Source organism: Sceloporus undulatus, chromosome 4, assembly GCF_019175285.1.
Source record: "Sceloporus undulatus isolate JIND9_A2432 ecotype Alabama chromosome 4, SceUnd_v1.1, whole genome shotgun sequence".
NCBI classification, from domain to species: Eukaryota; Metazoa; Chordata; class Lepidosauria; order Squamata; family Phrynosomatidae; genus Sceloporus; species Sceloporus undulatus.
The window spans coordinates 182,161,308-182,179,479 of NC_056525.1; the positions used below are offsets into that span (position 1 = coordinate 182,161,308).

General features: G+C 39.5%; 1 long non-coding RNA gene across 1 annotated transcript; it reads left to right on the forward strand.

Annotated features, from left to right (window-relative positions):
• The first annotated feature begins 229 nt into the window (after positions 1 to 229).
• Positions 230 to 17,530, forward strand: LOC121927727. Its single transcript, XR_006103316.1, has 3 exons — positions 230 to 405; positions 11,392 to 13,893; positions 16,300 to 17,530. It is a non-coding gene; the product is annotated as an uncharacterized LOC121927727 (long non-coding RNA).
• Positions 17,531 to 18,172: the final 642 nt, after the last annotated feature.

Here is an 18,172-nt window from a genome sequence, read left to right on the forward strand (position 1 = left end):
CTTCATATGGATGGGTAGGGAAAAGGTGGTATAATTAAAATTTATATTTTGCGGTATGTTAAAAGAAAACCTGTATAAGATGATGAATAGATGGTTGTTGTTGCATGTCTTCAAGTTGGTTCTGATTTATGGCAACCCTAACATGACTCTATCATCAAACAATGTGATAATTTGTGGTTATAGTTTTTAGTACTTTTAGAATCTTTCTCTCTCCCTCTCCAGGGTTGCCATATCACAGATTCTAGCGGGACATTGCCCTTTTTTTAGCATTTGGGAATGTCTCGTCCCATTTAGACCCATGTTCCAGCTCTTCCATCTCCATTGGCCAGGCTCAGAAGAGGAGAAGCTTTTCTATTCAAATCTGCGCACACGTGCATGAGAGATATCTGACAAGGCACAGTACTGGTAAGACTCGCTGGGTCTTGGGGGAGGGCTGGGGCTATACCTACTGCCACTGCTTCCCTTTGGGTGCCACGGTGGGTGGCAAGGAGGTCCAGCAGGCCTGGTACTTTGCCTTCGCCTTCCCTTAGAATCATCAAATCATAGAATCGTAGAGTTGGAAGAGACCACAAGGGCCATCCAGTCCAACCCCCTGCCATGCAGGAAATCCAAATCAAAGCATCCCCGACAGATGGCCATCCAGCCTCTGTTTAAAGACCTCCAAGGAAGGAGACTCTGTCACCCTCCGAGGGAGTGCGTTCCTTGAGGCTGAGAGAGTGTGATTAGCCCAGTGGGTTTTTTAATGCCCAAGGAAGGGATCAAACCCTGGTCCTCCTCCACCGCTGCCTCTTGCTGCACTTCCTCAGATGCATTTTAGTCTCAGAGGTGCTCCATAATCTCTATGTCTTTGAATTCTATTATTATTATTATTATTATTATTATTAACGGAAAGAAAGACGTTGGCAGCATAAGCTTTCCTAAAGTCTGCTTCCTTAAATGCATTTAGTCTCAGAGGTACAAAAAGATCTCTATAATATAAGGATTTATATTAATGTTTTTTAACAAAATATGAATGCTTTTGGCTTCTAGTTGGTTGTGTCCTCCATTTTTCCTGAATGCCCTACATTTGGGGGCCCGTGGGTAATTTTTGTCCTACATTTATCCTACATTTTGACCTAAATTTTGTCCTGCATTTTCTACATTTTGTTCCTGTTTGGTGGTAAAGAAATTATGGCAACCCTACTAAATTATTTGTCCTTTTTTCTCTCTTCTTTTTTCTTTTCTTTCTATTTTTAAAAGTTTTGGAATGTATGTTATTTTTATTGTAAATTAGATTGTTCATGTTGTTGTTTATATAGTACCATTAATGTACATGGCATTTTACAGCAGAATAAAACATTAATAACTACTTCAATATAAAATACTAAAATACAATACTAGAATACAATAGTAAAAAACAATGCAAAAAAAAAGGTTTCACACACAAACACAAAATACAGAATAAAATGGATAATAAATTATAGTACAAATAAAAAGTATTAATTTGAAATTCCAAAAGTTTTAGCCAGGGAGGAGGACACCCTTGGCTGGATGAGAAGCTCAGTATTCCCAGAGCACAGATTTCTAACAAGTTGGTAAGAATATACAAGACCTGCAAGATAAGGAGGAAGCTACGTTATGCAAGGCCTTGAGTGTCAGAACAAGCAACTATACTGAATCCTAGAGGGAATAGATAGCCAATGAAAGGATATCAAAAGTGGGGTAACATGATCAAAACAATGGGCCAAAAAGATAATCTTAGTGGCAGAATGAATAGTGGAAATAAAAGGACTAAGATGAGATAACTGAAGACCAGGCAAAAGACGATTACAGTAACTGAGACAGAAAATGACTAAATCATGGACTAAAGTCTCGGCAGAGGAAGCAGACAGGAAAGGTCTAATTTTAATGGTATTATAAAGAAATGACTTTGCTATAGCTGCAATACGAAGAACAAAGGACAAGGAAAAGTTAAAGCCAATACTCCATGCTTCTTTCACATGATAGATGGGAACATTCTTGACAGGGATGGAACGTATATAATATAAGGAAGGTTCTGGGGGAAAATGAGTAGTTCTGTCTTTGCTATATTAATAGCAATAGCAAATACATTTCTATACTAATTATCAGTGCACTTAAGCACTCCCTTAGTGGTTTACAATGTGTAAGCTAATTGCCCCCTAGAAGCTGGGTACTCATATTAGCAACCTTGGAAGGATCCCAGGCTGAGTTGATCCTGAGCCCCTGGCTGGTGCTGAACTTACAATCTTGTGGTTTGTGAATGAGTGGGTGCATTATAGAACCACTGCGTCACCAGGGCTCCTTAAGTTTAAGGCTGCAATGAAGCATCCATATTGAGATACACAGGAAAGGCATGCTGTGTTTAATGTTCATCCTCTGAAGAAAATTCAGGTACAGTTGAGTATCATCAGCATAAATGTGATATTGAAACCCATATACAAACTGATAAGATTACTTAAAGATAGTGTGTAAAGAAAAAACAACAAAGGGCTCAAAACGGAGCCCTGAGGAACCTCAACTGAAAGGAGCAAGGAAGAGGATGCATGATCACCAACCACCACATTAAATGATCAACCTGAGGGATAAGATAAAACCAGCTGAGAACTGAATCAGTGAACCTTAAGTCATGAAGTGAATCTAACAGAAGAGCATGATGAGTCATGTCAAAGCCTGCAGAAATATCAAGGAGAATAAAAATGAAAGACTTAGCCTGAAGGAGGTCATCTGTTATTTTTGCGAGAGTTCTCTGTGTAGAATGTTAAGGGCTGAATCCAGACTGCAAAGGATCCAGTATAGAAGTCTGCTGAGAAAGGAAAGTGAGGTACTGTGCGTGAACAGCACATTCCTATACAGTTGGCCCTTCTTATACACTGATTTTTTATACACTAATTCAAGCATCCACGGTTTGAAAATGTTTTTAAAAAGTATACATTTCAAATATCAAACCTTGATTTTCCATTTTTTATAAGGGACACCATTTTGCTATTTCATTATATTTAATGGGACTTGAGCATCCATGGATTTTGTTATCCACAAGGGATCTTGGAACCAAGCCACAGTATAACAAATGTCCACTGTACTTTCAAGAGGAAAGGCAACAATGAAATAGGACGATAGCAAGAAAGAGAGGATGAGCTGAGTGAAGACCTCTTGAGGATTGGAGAGACCAAGGCATACTTACCGTAAATTCAGGAGGAAATGAACTGAAGAAAAAGGGATGGATTAAAATAACATGACAAAAGAAAGGGAGAAAAGTGGGGAAAATGGTAATGGTAAAGTGAAAAGGAACAGGATCCAAAGAGCAGGTTGAAGGATTTGAAGACTTGAACATTTTGGATAACTCGTCTAACAAGACAGAGGAAAAAGAGGAAAATTAGAACAAATGGACATTTGATATGTTGGTAAATGAGGAGGGTTTGGGAGCAGGGAGAGAAGAATGGGTCGTTTCTAGTTTGGTATTTTAAAAAGTTGTAAAATCATAATCAGAAAAGGATGGAGGAAGAGGTGAAAGAGAGGGCTTTAGAAGAATATTAAAAGTAGAGAAGAGATTCTGTGGACACCGGGAATTAGCACGAATCAGTGATGTACAGTACTGTATAGTGATCTATAATAAGTCTGTTTGGCTGAGGAAATGGTATCAGAGAAGGAAGAAATAATAAATATATAATGAATATAATCTGTCCACTCTCTGGTCTTCCCCCACAAGGCTCAAGTCTATGAAAGCTCATGCTACCAGCTTCTTTTCTTTCAGTTAGCCTCAAAGGTGCTACAAGCTCCCTTTGCATACTGATTTTCCAGACTAACACTGCTTTGTCTTTGAAGTAAAAATAAAATTCAGCAAAATATGAAGTCAGAAGAATAAAGATGTCTACAGTAAAAATACCTTGGGATTAACTGTAGGAGGAACAAGCAGGCTATAGAAGTGGTGGCAATGTTGTAAAAAAATCTCTTTGGCCCTGAATCAGTAGTGTGTGTGTAAAGTGGTGTGCTGTATTTTTAAGGCTTTTATTGGGAACTGCATTTTAAATATGTTTTAAACTTTTTTTATTCAAATTTTAAAATAACATTTATTTAATTTTTTAAAACTTTTGTAAATTAATGTTTTAGCTTGATCTTTTTAAAAATTCTTGAATCCCATTTTGGGAGAAATGCAGGATATAAACTAAATACATAGATAAATTTTCCAGGGAACTGGGTAGCCTGATTTCTTTTTGAAAAGATTTGCCATCTAGTTGCACTGCGTTTGACTAAAACAAATCAAATCAATATGTTAGCAGCATTCATTCAAGCCTAGTGACTCACTCCTGTGTGCATGTCCATGTTGGTCAGGTGTAGTGAAACAATAAAAAATGAATCGTATCCAGAAAATCTACCTTCACTGCTGTCTTATTAGTAAGTAATAAGCTTTGTTGGCATTACAACTTCTGATGGCTTCCAGCACCTGATTCTCAACACAACAAAGAATGCTACCGAGGAAGTTAGTATTGATTTTTTTTCCTTCTGCCCCCAGAAGCATTATTGGGTGATTATGGCTTTATTTCTTTATGCCTTCAGCCAAGCAACAGCAAAAAAGGCACCAGCATTCTTAAGCAAAAACACATAAACCATCCCTCTCTATGCTGCATCCTGCTTTAAAGTCTCTCTACATTCCTGCTTAGTCTGAGTGAAAGCAACTCTTTTAATAAATTGTATAACAAGGGTGTTTTGGTAAATGTTGTCCAGTTGGATCTGTGGTACAGAATGAGGCCAAACAGTTGTCACTGAACAGACCAGACTTTTGCTTGTGCAGGAGATGTCTTACTGGAAGGCAGCCCCTTTTAGACATTAATTTGGATGCACCAGGGTGCAGTGGAGATGGAATCAAGTCCATTTGATGACACTGAGACAGTTTTTGCCGTATACACAGATCTGAATGAATGTCCCTTGGCTTGGTCTAGAGAACATTTTACTCTTACGATTATTAGAGATATGAAAGTGTGGTTTAGTTTTATAACGTTTCTCAGAATCTCATTGCCATTTGCTTCCCAGTTCCATGTTGGACTGTGAGATCATTTTCTTCCTATGTGGAAATTCAAGCATATTTGTTGTCTTTATTTCTCCTTTGCACTCCAGATGGGTTCATAATGAAATACTAACTCACCAAATTTTGTTTCCATCTTTAATAATTGTCATGAGGACAAAGCCTGTATGCACACTATATGGATGGATGGATGGATATATATATATATATATATATATATATGTATATGTATATATGTATATATGTATGTATGTATATTGTTGTGTGCCTTCAAGTCATTTCTGACTTATGCCCTGGTGGCACAGTGGTTAAATGCCTGTACTGCAGCCATTCACTCAAAACCACAAGGTTGCGAGTTCAAGACCAGCAAAAGGGCCCAAGCTCGACTCAGGCTTGCATCCTTCCAAGGTCGCTAAAATGAGTACCCAGACTGTTGGGGGCAAATTAGCTTACTTGCTAATTAGCTTACTTGCTGTTCACAGCTATGATCTTTGGAATAGCAGTATGTAAATAAAACAAATTATTAATTATTATTATGCCAATCCTAAAGCAAGCTTCTCATGGGGTTTTCTAGGCTAGTTTCTTCAGAAGGGGTTGCCAGTGCTGTCCTCGGAGGCTAAGATTATGTGACTTGCCCAAAGTCACCCAGTGGGTTTCTGTGGCCGAGATGGGATTTGACCCTGATCTCCAGAGTCACAGTTAAACACTAATAGCATTACACCATTCTTGATCTCATGGATACACATACAGGTTGTATCCCTTAGCAAGAATTCTGAAACATTCCAAAATTGTCCACTTGGGTGACTGAGATAGTTAACACCTTTACTTAAAGAATGTGATCATGTCACCCTTCAATGCTCTCTTCACCAAGCTGAACATGGCCAGCTCCTTCAAGTTTTCCTCTTATATTTTGTTCCCCATGTCTATCATCCTTGTTGCTCTTCTCTGAATCCTCTCTGATTTGTCTATCTCTTTCTTAAAATGAGGCACCCAGAACTGAATGCAGTAATCCAGATGAGGCCTGACCAGAGCAATATCCAAAACTATCTCTAAAGGCACCATTCAAGCCCCAGGAGTTACTGCTGCAGACATTTACTGGCTGTGGTAGAAACTAGACGGCTCAAGCATTGCAACTGGAGAAGAGAAATTTGTTCATGCAACTGCTATGGATTATTGGTTATACAGTCAGCCTTCTGTAGCCAGCTATTCAAGCATCCACAGCATGAAAATATGTTTTAAAATATAGTGGGTCCTTGTTATCCGCTGGAGTTTGGTTCCATGATCCTCCGTGGATAAAAAAGTCTGTGGATGCTCAAGTCCCATTAAATATAATGGCAGAGCAAAATAGTGTGCCTTATACAGAATGGAAAATCAAGGTTTACTATTTGGAATTTATACTTTTTTGGAATATTTTCAAGCCGTGGATGCTTCAATCTGTGGATAAAAAATCCGTGGATAAGGAGGGCCAACTTTATATAAATTCCAAAAAGCAAGCCTTGATTTTGCCATTTTATATAACTTAATTCCCACCACTTTATATAACTTCATTTCCACCAAAATTGGAGTTATATATAATATGGCACACTTTGCTCTAAAACCACTGTATTTCTGACAAAATCCAGTATTTTATATTGTTTTAATTATTTTTTACACAAAAAACACTGGTGGAATATTAAGAGTAACTTAGCGTTATATGTGTGTTTAGTTTGTTCTGGACCACATACTATGAGGACAGCATTTAATTTTACCACTGTATTTAGTGGAACTTGAGCACTGATGGACTTTGGTATCCAAGGGAGATCCTAGAACTAAACCTCAGTGGGTATCAAGGGCCCACTGTATTGTTACCCAAAATAAAGCATTGCGAATTCTTACAGTATTTTTAGGTGCGCTTCACATAAAGTCCACTTCTGTGAAAGAAAATCATTGCCTCAGATTTCAGTGTAAAAAAAATCCTTCATATCTCAGAATTTAATCATTATTTTTAATGCATCACCAAGAGCTCAGGGCTATTTTCTAATGTCAGCTTAATCAGCGGCAGTGAACTTTTAATGATGCTGATGCCTTTTATCTCCATACATGTGTTAAAAAATTAGTGCATTTTGAACAAACTGTTCTGTGTTAGGAATGATCTGTTTATTAATCAGTGACTCATGTCATGTCCCTAGCTGTTTCAGGGGACAGGTTCCTGATCAAGTTAATTACTTCACACATTCCTGTTTTAGTGATAACAGTGAAAAGAGTGATGGACACAAATTAGTCTAGCTGCCTTAAGGATAATGGAAAGAATGTAAACTATACTTTGGTTGCATATCATAGCAAAGGCTAACTGGCAACTGTGATGGGTGTGTTCCATTCGTTATACTGGAAGGAGATTCATATTCCCATAAGACTTTTGCTATCCAGTGAAGTGATGCTCAATCCATACCAAAGACTACCTATTCTGGGAACAGAGGGATTGTATCAGGAGAAAATATTGGGGTAGCAGGAGAGTGAACTCAAATGGTGAGTTGAGTCAAAGTGAATGAGGGGTGGGGAATGTGACTTGAGAGACAGAGGTTGCACATTTTGGCAGAGAAGAATCATAGAGTTGGAAGAGACCACAAGGGCCATCCAGTCCAACCCCCCTGCCATGCAGGAATCCAAATCAAATCATCTTTGACAGATGGCCATCTAGCCTCTGTTTAAAGACCTCCAAGGAAGGAGACTCCACTACACTCTGAGGGAGTTTGTTCCACTGTCGGACAGCCCTTACTGTCAGGAAGTTCTTCCTAATGTTGAGGTGGAATCTCTTTTCTTGTAGCTTGCATCCATTGCTCCGGGTCCTAGTCTCTGTTGTTAACTGCCTTCGCGTCAATCTTGACCCAGGGTGACCCTTTGGAGGAGACATCTCCAGCCCCCACTGTCCTCTACTGCTCTGCCCAGCTCCTGGAAACACATATTTGTGGTCTCTTTAATAAAGTTCATCCATTTAGCAAATGGCCATCCTCTCTTTCTACTTTCCTCCACCTTTCCTAACATTATTGTCTTTTCCAACGTTTCATGCCTTCTAATGATGTGTCCAAAGTATGACAGTCTAGTCTTGTCATCTTGGCTTCTAGGGATATTTCTGGCTTGATCTGCCCTAGGACCCGTTTGTTAATCTTTTTGGCTGTCCATGGAATCCTCAGTATATCTCAAATGAGTTGATATTACTCCTATCTTCTTTGTTGACTGTCCAGCTCTCACATCCATACATGATAATAGGGAATACAGTGGCTTGCATGATTCTGACTTTTGTGCTTCATTGTATGTCTTTACATTTTAGGATCTTTTCTAAGTTCTTTCATAGCCACCCTCCCCTTCTCAATCTTCTTTTGATTTTCAGGCTGCAGTCCCCATTCCAATCAGTGTTTGATCCCAGCTATAAGAACTCTTGTAGTATTTCTATTTCCTCATTGTCTAGTTTGAATGTATGTAAGTTCTCTGTGGTCATTATTTTTGTTTTCTTTATGTTCAACAGTTGCACTTTCTTCTTTGATCTTTCTTAGTAGTTGTTCCAGGTCTGTGAAGTTCTCTGCTAATATTATGGTGTCGTCAGCATATCTCCTATTGTTAATATTACTTCCTCCTATTTTCACTCCTTCGTCTTCCATGTCTAAGCCTGCTTTTCTTACAATATGTTCTGCATATAAATTGAAGAGGTAGGGTGATAGGATGCAGCCTTGTCTGACTCCTTTGTCAATTGAGAACCATTCTGTTTCTCCGTGTTCTGTCCTGACAGTAGCCTCTTGTCCTGAGTACTGATTCCTCCTTAGGACTATCAGATGTGTTGGCACTCCCATATCTTTAAGGGAGTTCCATAGCATTTCATGATATATTCAGTCAAAGGCTTTTCTATAGTCTATAAAGCACATGCTGATATTTTTTTTTGGAACTCGCTGCTACACTCCATTAGTCATTTTATATTTGAAATGTGATCCCTGTCGTCTCTTCCTTTCCTGAACCCTGCTTGGACCTCTACATTTGTTGTTGCAGTAATTTTCCTTATCTTTGTGTACTAGCTGTTCTACTGTTGCATGTATGGTTCATAGTTTATTCCTACCTCCTTTTTGCTTTGTTTCTCTTCCTTCCTTTTTTTGTTTGTAGTGTTTTATCTGTCATCTATGTTTTTTTCACTTTTCTTTTGTCTGTTGGAAGTGTCTTTATGCATTTTCTTTTATTATGTCCCTGGCTTCAGACCAAAGCTCTTCCGGTTCACAATCTATTATTCTTAGTACTACAAATCTGTTTCTTATATTGTCAATGAATTCTGTGGAAATGCTGTTTAAATTGTATTTTGGTATGATAATTTTGAACTAATTTTGTTCTCTTCTTGAGTTCTACTTTTATTTTCGAAATGAGTAGTTCATGATCTGTGCCACAGTCAGCACCTGGTCTAGTCTTGGCCACCAGTATGGAGCTTTGCCATCTTTTACTTCCAGTTATATAATCTATTTGGTCTTTGTGTTGGCCATCTGGTGATGTTCATGTGTATAATCTTTTCTCTGGTGGTTGTTGGTTTCAAAAAAATCTATCAGACACTCACCTGCTTCATTCCTTTTGCCTAGTCCAAATCTGCCTACTGATTTGATTATTCTTTACTTCCAGCCTTTGCGTTCCAATCTCCAATGATCAGCTTGACACCTTGTGTTGATGTGTTGTCAGTTTCTTCCTGTATTCCTTTGTAAAATCTATCAATTTCTTCTTGTTCTGCCTCAGTGGTTGGCGCATATACTTGAATTATCGTGATATTCACAGGTTTCCCATGGAGCCTTATTGAGATGATTTAGTCTGATTTTGCATTGTATCTTCTGATTGCTTTTGCAACATCTTTTCTTAGTATGAAAGCCACCTGTTTCTTCTTGTCTTTTCATTCCCTGAGTAGACACTGTGTGGTTGTCTCATTCAAAGTGGCCCTTCTTGTCCATTTTAACTCACTCACCTCCAGTATTGCTATGTTCATGCATTACATTTCCATTTTCACTAGAGTTTATTGTCTAGCTTCCTTTGTCTCATGCTTCTCACATTGCATGTCCCTATTTTATGTGTGGTGCTGCTTCTGATGGGGTTTGTCTTTCTGAGAGTATTTACTGCTTGCTTTGTCATTTTTGACTGCACTTAACTGCTCTTGAAATTGATGTTTATCACACTATGCTCTTAAAGAGCTACTATTCCAGTGTGACTCCTCTAGCAGCCTCCTGTTACACGCTGGGATTGGCAGTTTTAAGGAGTTGAACTTCTCTGCCTGAGAATTCTAAATACCCCTCCTTAAAACTGCCAGTCCCAGCATGCAACAGGAGGCTGCTAGAGGAGTCACACTGGAATAGTACCTCTTTAAGAGCTCGTCTGATAAACACCATTGTTTAGTTTCTATCTATCTCTCTGTTAGTGCTCTTGTCCTGCCTGTATGGCACTTTTGACATCTCCTCATAGGGTTTTGTAAGTGTGTGTATGTGTGTGGGGGGGGTTACACAAAGAGGACTTTTCTACACTTCCCTGTGCTCAGTGATAACAAGTGTTAGCTATGATGTCAGTGCTGTTCTTCACTTTAGTGACACCCACCACCACTGCTGCCGCCCAGTAGTTGTTGTCCTGTCTCCACCCCCATTATTGTTGAATTGATTGTTTCCCTACCCTTCTCCTCCCTCCTTTTCTCTTCTCCCCTCATGACCTTCTTTATTTTAGTCTCTCATCATTCTTTTGGCCCTTGTTTGATTTTCCTTGCCCGTCCTCTCTGTTTTCTCCTCTCCTTCTCCTGGGAGGCAAGGCAGGGGGCCTGAGGTCATCTGTGCCGGGGCTGAGATGGACTCAAATGGCTGGCTTTTCCTTTCCTCTTCCTCCTAGCTGTTTCCCCTCTCCTCTCTCTGGGAGGTGGGGGGGGGGATTAGGTGGTCTGTTCTGGAGCTGAGGTGGATGACTTGTCTATTCCTCTTCTTCCCAGCTGTTTCTCCTCTTGACCCTCTGGAAGGTGGCGGGGGGCAGCTGAGATGGTCTGTGCCGGAGCTGGGATGGACTCACATGGCTGGGAGGGGATTAGATGGAGTCTTTTCCCACCTGTCTTTGCTGCTCCTTGCTGCTTCCTGAGGCTCCTTTAGGATGGGTGAGGGGGTTAGATGTAGAAGACTACAGACCTTTTGAAGACCTTATAAAACCACAAATCCCAGGATTCCATAGGATGGTGCTACAGCACCTACAGTGGTGTCAAACTGCATGACCACTATAGTGTAGATGCACCCAGAGTTAAGGAGGTTTCTCCTTCATAGGGTTGACATAAGTCAAAGCTGACTTTATTATTATTATGATTATTATTTTAATTTATTTTCTTATATCCTGCCTTTCTCCCAATACAGGAACTCAAGGTGGTTATGACTTAATAGCACATAACAAAGATAACAGCAACATACGGACACGGTGAGAGACTGAATGCATGCTTAACATAAAGTTTAGTACTTCTGTAAAATATGATATCTTGATAAGAGCCCATAAATAAGCTTAAAATAAATATTGGAGCCCAGCTAATATGACTTAAAAAAATTCATCCCACTTCCGCCTTGGTTCAGGTGAAACAAAAGCAAGATTGGTTTTTTTTTATAGCTATCAAAAGCCTTGCTCACATCTTGTAAATTCCTAGAAATGCTTTCCTCCATTGTGTCAAACCATTTGTAATGTGATCTTCCTCTTTCCTAACTCCCCTCATATTTTCTGGGCATTATAATTTTTGCAGAGAGTCATGTTGTTTTATAATATATCTAAAGTCTGATAGCCCCTCTTAGTCATTTCGGTATCTAGGAAGAATTTTCATAGACTAATGTGTTTTTATAAGCCCATGTTATTGATAGAATTGTCCCCTAGCACCACATTTCAAATGAGTTGATTTCCCCCTACCCCCTGCTTTCTTTACTGTCCACTCTCACAACCATATATAGAAGCATGAAATGGTATGACATGGTTGATCCCGACTTTAGCATTTAAGCATATGTTTTTGCACTTGAGGTTCTCATCTAGTTCCTTTATAGATGACTTCCTCTTTTTCTGATTTCTTCAGTACATCCTAGAACAGCGCATCTGTACAATTTAAAAAAATTAGAAAGAGAAAACTGTGGAATAGGAAACACTGATGTTATTGCTACTCTAATGTTTTTGTGTAGTTGGGCAAGAGAATACCATTTTAGGACAGTATAAACCATTCTCTTCCTATAATATGGTTTTATTTAATCTGCTGCTCTCCAGACATGTTTAGTTATATTCCCCATTACCCCATTTAGCTTATTAGCTGGGTTAGTGGGAATTCTAGTCCAACACATCTTGAGGCATTCTGGGAGTTCTTTTTTAAAGCTTTGCACTTGACCCTTAAACTGTTTATGTCGTTTTCTAAGAAACTTGCTAAATAAATAGACCTCAACAGATTGTGTGCCTTTTTTTCTGAAATTACTTTATCAAGTGCTTCACTCTTTCCTACTGCTTAATATTTACATTACTCTAGAAATAATTTTTCCTTTGCATTTCAGACACCAGTGATACTTCTCATTGCCTTGAGCTCATTGTATGAGCAGATGTCATCACAGTCCTTTTAATTAAAACCTTAACTGCAGCATCAGAAATTTATTCATATACTAGCATGGTGGCAGACTGACATCAGAAAGAATAATTAGCTATATTTTTTTGTATGCTGTGAACTATGTCTATATAACAAATTACTAAACTAGGATTTTAGCTGCTTTCACTAGCTGCTAACTAAGCAGAAACAGTAGTAATTACTTAAAAAGATATATTCTTGCTTATTCTTAAGTAGTAAATTAAATCTAGGTTGTGTTTCTAGAACTTTGGGTCCCATTTTAGGTGAAAGGTGAGATGATGTAAATCAAACAAACAAACAAGTATAAGAAACCCCAGATAGGATAGTGGATGCTGTGATCCAAAGTATTCATCTCACATTTAAAGAGCAGCATGGTTATTATTTCTGGGTGGATTTGCTACTGGTTGTCATACATGGGAGCCTATACAGTGGGTCCTTGGTATACGTGGGGGATCTGTTCTGGACACCCCCCCGTGTATGCCAAAAAACGTGTATGCTCAAGTCCCATATGGTTGGCACCTAATGAAGGCTGCTGGTGATAAGCATTTCTGGAAGGAAGATTTGGGAGGAGAGAAAGGATGCTAATTTAGACCCATTTTATTATTATATGCACAAAACAGATTATTAACTGAAGGTTGCATGCATCTCATCTGTAGGTATTTATACTAGAAGAATGCTCTTTTTCTGTTATAATTCCATATTTTAAAATCTCATTTTGTATAACGTATGGCAACAGTATGATTCAGATGCTACCTTGTCTAGTTATCTGCTGTTTGTGCATTTTGTGTCTTTGTAATGGTCTGAGGACTAGACACATATAAACTGAAATGAAATGAGAATAAGTGATATGGGCTAGTTTCTGATTTTCTGCATAACTTCTGAAGCCATCTTAATATGTGAAGCCCTGAGTTGAGTTCCCAATTCACTGGTTGTGATAAGCATATGTTGTGTGACCACCAAGCATTGACTATCTGAAAATAATTTTATTTTAATGTGTTACTCAGCAATTTAGTCCCCCGCCCCAATCTTTGGTTTGTTAAATCAATAAGCCAAGCATCTCCCTGGTTTAATGGTATAAAATGGATTAAAATGTCCTGTGATTAAATTTCTGCCACAGAGCAAGATAGAGCTGTTATGCACGAATGTTGGAGAAGAATAGGATGGAATATTGTAATTGGATAACAATGCCTTAAAAAGCTCTTCTCTTTTAAGATTCGGAAGGGTGATAAGAAGAAAGTTAAAAGACAATTTAAGTTCTCATATTTCATCATGAGAGGTAAGATAGGGAAGGAAAAGGGATGCTGACAATAACATAATGTATGTATAAAAGCTTGAGAGAAAAATAAGGAAGTAATGAATGCTATATAATGCGGATATATGAATCGCAAATGTATGATTTATGTTTTATTTGTGTAAAATAATAAAAAGTAATGAGAAAAAAAAGCTCTTCTCTTATGGAGCTATGATTACAAATTTGTAATCTCCTTTTCTGAGCGCCAAGGGCTCCAGGGAAAGCCCCGCCCACCAGTCACTACACTCTTAAAAATCCCTTGTTACTCTTTTATAAAAATCCTAATATAATGGGGTGCAGAAATGCATGAGTGACAGTCTTTTCATGCGCTGGGCTGTTCTTGCCATCCCACCAATGTTCCCTAAAAGCTACATTTGAGGGTTAAGGGACCATATAGAATGTTCAAAAGAAATGCAGTCAAGACACAGATGGTTGCAATCAGCAGAAATTGGGGAAGGGGAGGTTTACCTTCTGTGACCAAAAGCTACTTGAACAATGGATTCTTTGCATGTGCATACTTTCAAGTCTCCCTATCAGCTTAGGGTGACCCCATGAATTTTATAAGGTTTTCTGAGACAAGGAATACTCTGAGGTGGTTCTGGCAATTCTGTCCTCTGAAATAAATTCTACAGCACCTCATATTTTTGGCAGTCTCCTAACCAAGTAATAACCACGGATGACTCTGCTTAGTTTCTAAGATCAGATGGGATCAGGTACCTTTGGGGTATTTAGCCTCAAAGGATTCTTTAGATCCAAGTAGTTATTTTTATGTTTGATTATAAATGTTGATGAATATAGATTACAAAAAAGAGAGAATAAAATGAGAAGATCAGAGCCTGGAAAAGTTACTATTTTGAAGCTATACTTTCCAGGAATCTTTTCTTGACATAGTCATACTGGCTGGGAGGATTCTGGAAGATATAGGCTAAATGAATATTTTTTCCCAAGCTCTCTAGTTCATGAAACAAAACTCAAAAGAACAAGTGGATCTTCACTTCTAGTTCTTTACATTGGGATAGAATAATTTACACAGTGCTTAAAATTAACCTGCCAAAATTAAAATGCCAATTCCATCTTCATCAAGCACATGGCTAGTTTTGCATAGGGGACACATACATATTTAAAGCAAAGATGGGGACTATGTGGCCATCCTAATGTAGGGACTGTTCGCATTTGCATTTAACCCTGTTTGCGAGTTGCATCGACACTGGGTTGCTGAATCAATTCAAGTCGATGCGTAGTTCCCATTATGGAAGTGAATTATTTCCTTATTCCTTGCTTTTGTGTCTTTTTTGACACGCTTGTCATTCCCACTAGCCGGTTATTTTTTTAAAAAATGTAAATCATTGGGCAGGGGGAGCAATGCCCAACAGCCCCGGCGGACAGGAAGCCGAGGGAGGAACCCTTCTGCTTTCCCCTTTCCCCCCCACTCCTCAGGCATCCTCCTTTTCCAGGGCAGGAGAAGGCAGTGGCAAACCTCCTCTGAACAAACCTTGCCAAGTGTGGTGTAGTGGTTTTAGTGTTGGACTATGACCCTGGACACTAGGATTGGGTTCCTTGCTCAGCCATAGAAATGTGCTAGGTGACCTTGGGCAAGTCACATAGCCTCAGAGGACAGCAGTCATGGCAATCCCCCTCTGAGGAAACTTGACAAGAAAACCCCATGACAGGGTCACCATATGTTAGAAATGACATGAAGGCATACAAGAAAAGAGCAAATGTGATGTAGTGGTCTGAGTTTTGGACTACGACTGCAGAGCAGAGTTCAAATCCCACTGGATAATCTTGAGCAAGTCACACTCTGTCATCCACAGGGGAAGTTAATGGCAAACCTCTCCAGAACAAATCTTCCACTTCTTGCCTTTCTCCCCCTCCTCAGGCAGGTCCTCCGTTGGGACGGGGGAGTCCGGGAGGTGCGGCGGGCAGCTGCAGCACCTAAATCAAAGGGGGGCCCTCTACAGTCCCAGGGGTCTGGCCCTCCAAGGGTCTGATGGTGGGAGCACCAAGAGGAGGAGGTGGCGGTCCTGGAGCCCTTAAAGGTCCCATGTTGGGAGGAGTGGGCCATCCAGAGCATCCGCCAACCTTTCCTCCTTCCAGCCATGGCTTTGTTGTTGCTGTGGGGCTGGGTAGAGAGGGCGTTGCTGCCGGGCAGGAGCTCTGGAAAGGATGGGAGGGCAGCAGAGCTTTGCACGGGCACAGGAGGCACTCCTGGAAGGGACACCTGGCCTTGGAGGGACCCTGCTGCTTAGGATTGGGGCTGTCAACTTCAGGGGAAGCCAAGTGTCACGAACACATTTGATTTAATGCTTTCCTGCAAGAAATGGTTTTGAGTTGTTTTAAATAGAGATAGGGTTGATGTTTGATATTGTTGATGTTGATATTGTTCACCAGGCAGTGTAATGGAGTCAGCAGGGCCAGACTGTCCAGACTGAAGAAGCGGGGACAGGACCGAAGCTGAACCACCAGACGGAGGCACCTGGGGAAGTGATGGACACAATGGGGTCTCAAGCACAGGGAAAAGGCCGTGAGTCAAATAAGCTCTCCCTCCAACCACCTGGCTCAGCTGGAACAGCACCATCGCACTGAAGTGTCCAGGATAAAGGTCCTGTTACAGCTGATGGGCCAGGATGGTGCAGAAAAGATCAGGGAGACCTGAACAGAAACTGCAACACGCAAAGCTGCGAGGAAACCAGTTGCCTACCTGGCCCACTTGGGTGAGAGTGATAATTCAAAGGAGAAAATCAACATAACAAACCAGAGAAAGGTGCCATCATCCATCCCAGAGGATGCACCTACAGAAAAGACATTTCAGTCTGAGGCTTCTACGAAGGTGGAGAGACAGAGAGCTGTCATGACAGAGGAACAGGGTGGTCCAAAATCAGACCTTGAAAAAGAAAGGCCCGAGCCAATGAGGAATCAACATGCATGACTGTGAGACCCCAAATCCCATTCTTTGGTACTTGGTGGATAGCTGCACTGTTTCCCCTGAGACAGGTGTGGGGAACAAGGAGATTAGGACAAACTATGGGGGCGGGGAGAGGTTGTCACAGTTATGTTGTTCTCAGAAAAGCCAGGTTTTGCTGGGTCCGGTGAGAGACCAGAAAAAAAAGAGAGCCCTGCCCAGAAACTCTAAAGAGACAACCTGATCTGCACAGCAGTATATACCATAGGTTTTGATACTGAGAGATTGGATTTAAAAGAGGTGAACAAAATCATTGACACATGTTTGAGTCCCAAAGAATACTCCGAGTCTCCTCAGACAGACTGGGATTGCAAAAAATTGACACCCATGAAATTGGTGACCAGAAGTCCAGAAGGGCGGGTTGGCAATATAAAGATCAAAGCCTCCAGAGACTGAAATTAGATATAGATAGATACTAGATACTATATTACACATGATATTTTAGGTTAAGTTGATTTATAATTTGTTTAAACTTTTATACTATTTACTGTACTACTATTTATACTATTTTTTGATTGCTGGAGTTGTGCTTTATTTTAAGAGTTAAACTTATGGATTGTGATATATTTTATAGATAATAACACACGTTAAGAGGTTTAAATAACCAATTTGCTTTATGTTTAATATAAGCTATTGTTTTATTTAGATTTAGATGCCAAGACTGATAAATTGATAGATTTATAAATTTTGTGCTTTTAGATATTTGTTTGGATTGGTTATATAACTATTTAATAAAATGTTTTGTTTTTGAGAAGTTGCCACATTTTTTGCAATTAGCTTTCTACATCCATTATTGATGTTTTAATTTTTCCGATCTTTCAAAAAAGGGGGTCTGTTTTAGAGGGTCTGATTTAATGCTTTCCTGCCAGAAGTTGTTTTGAATTGTTTTAAATAGAGATGGGATTGATAGTTGATATTGTTGATGCTTTTGGTTTAAACTGTGAGGTTGTGCTGTAAGGGTTAACGAGTCTCTCAAGAGCTAGAAATGTCTGTAGAAAAAAAAACAGCTACTTGGAATGTATGTAGGAGGGTTTTATCTTGGGTGATGTGAGAGGCTTGAGTTTTAGGGGAAAAGGAGGAAAAACATAGCTAATGATCAGTTTTAATAATTGGTTTTAATAAGTGATGGGTTCAGTTTTATGTGTGTTTGGTTATTGATTAATGTTGCTCCAATGGATATTGTTTAATAATAATAATATATTTATTTATTTATATCTTCCACTTTGAAGATCGAGGCGGGTAACAACAAAGTTCATACAATACACAATAATAAAAGCAACAAGCCCCACAAGGCCCCGGCCC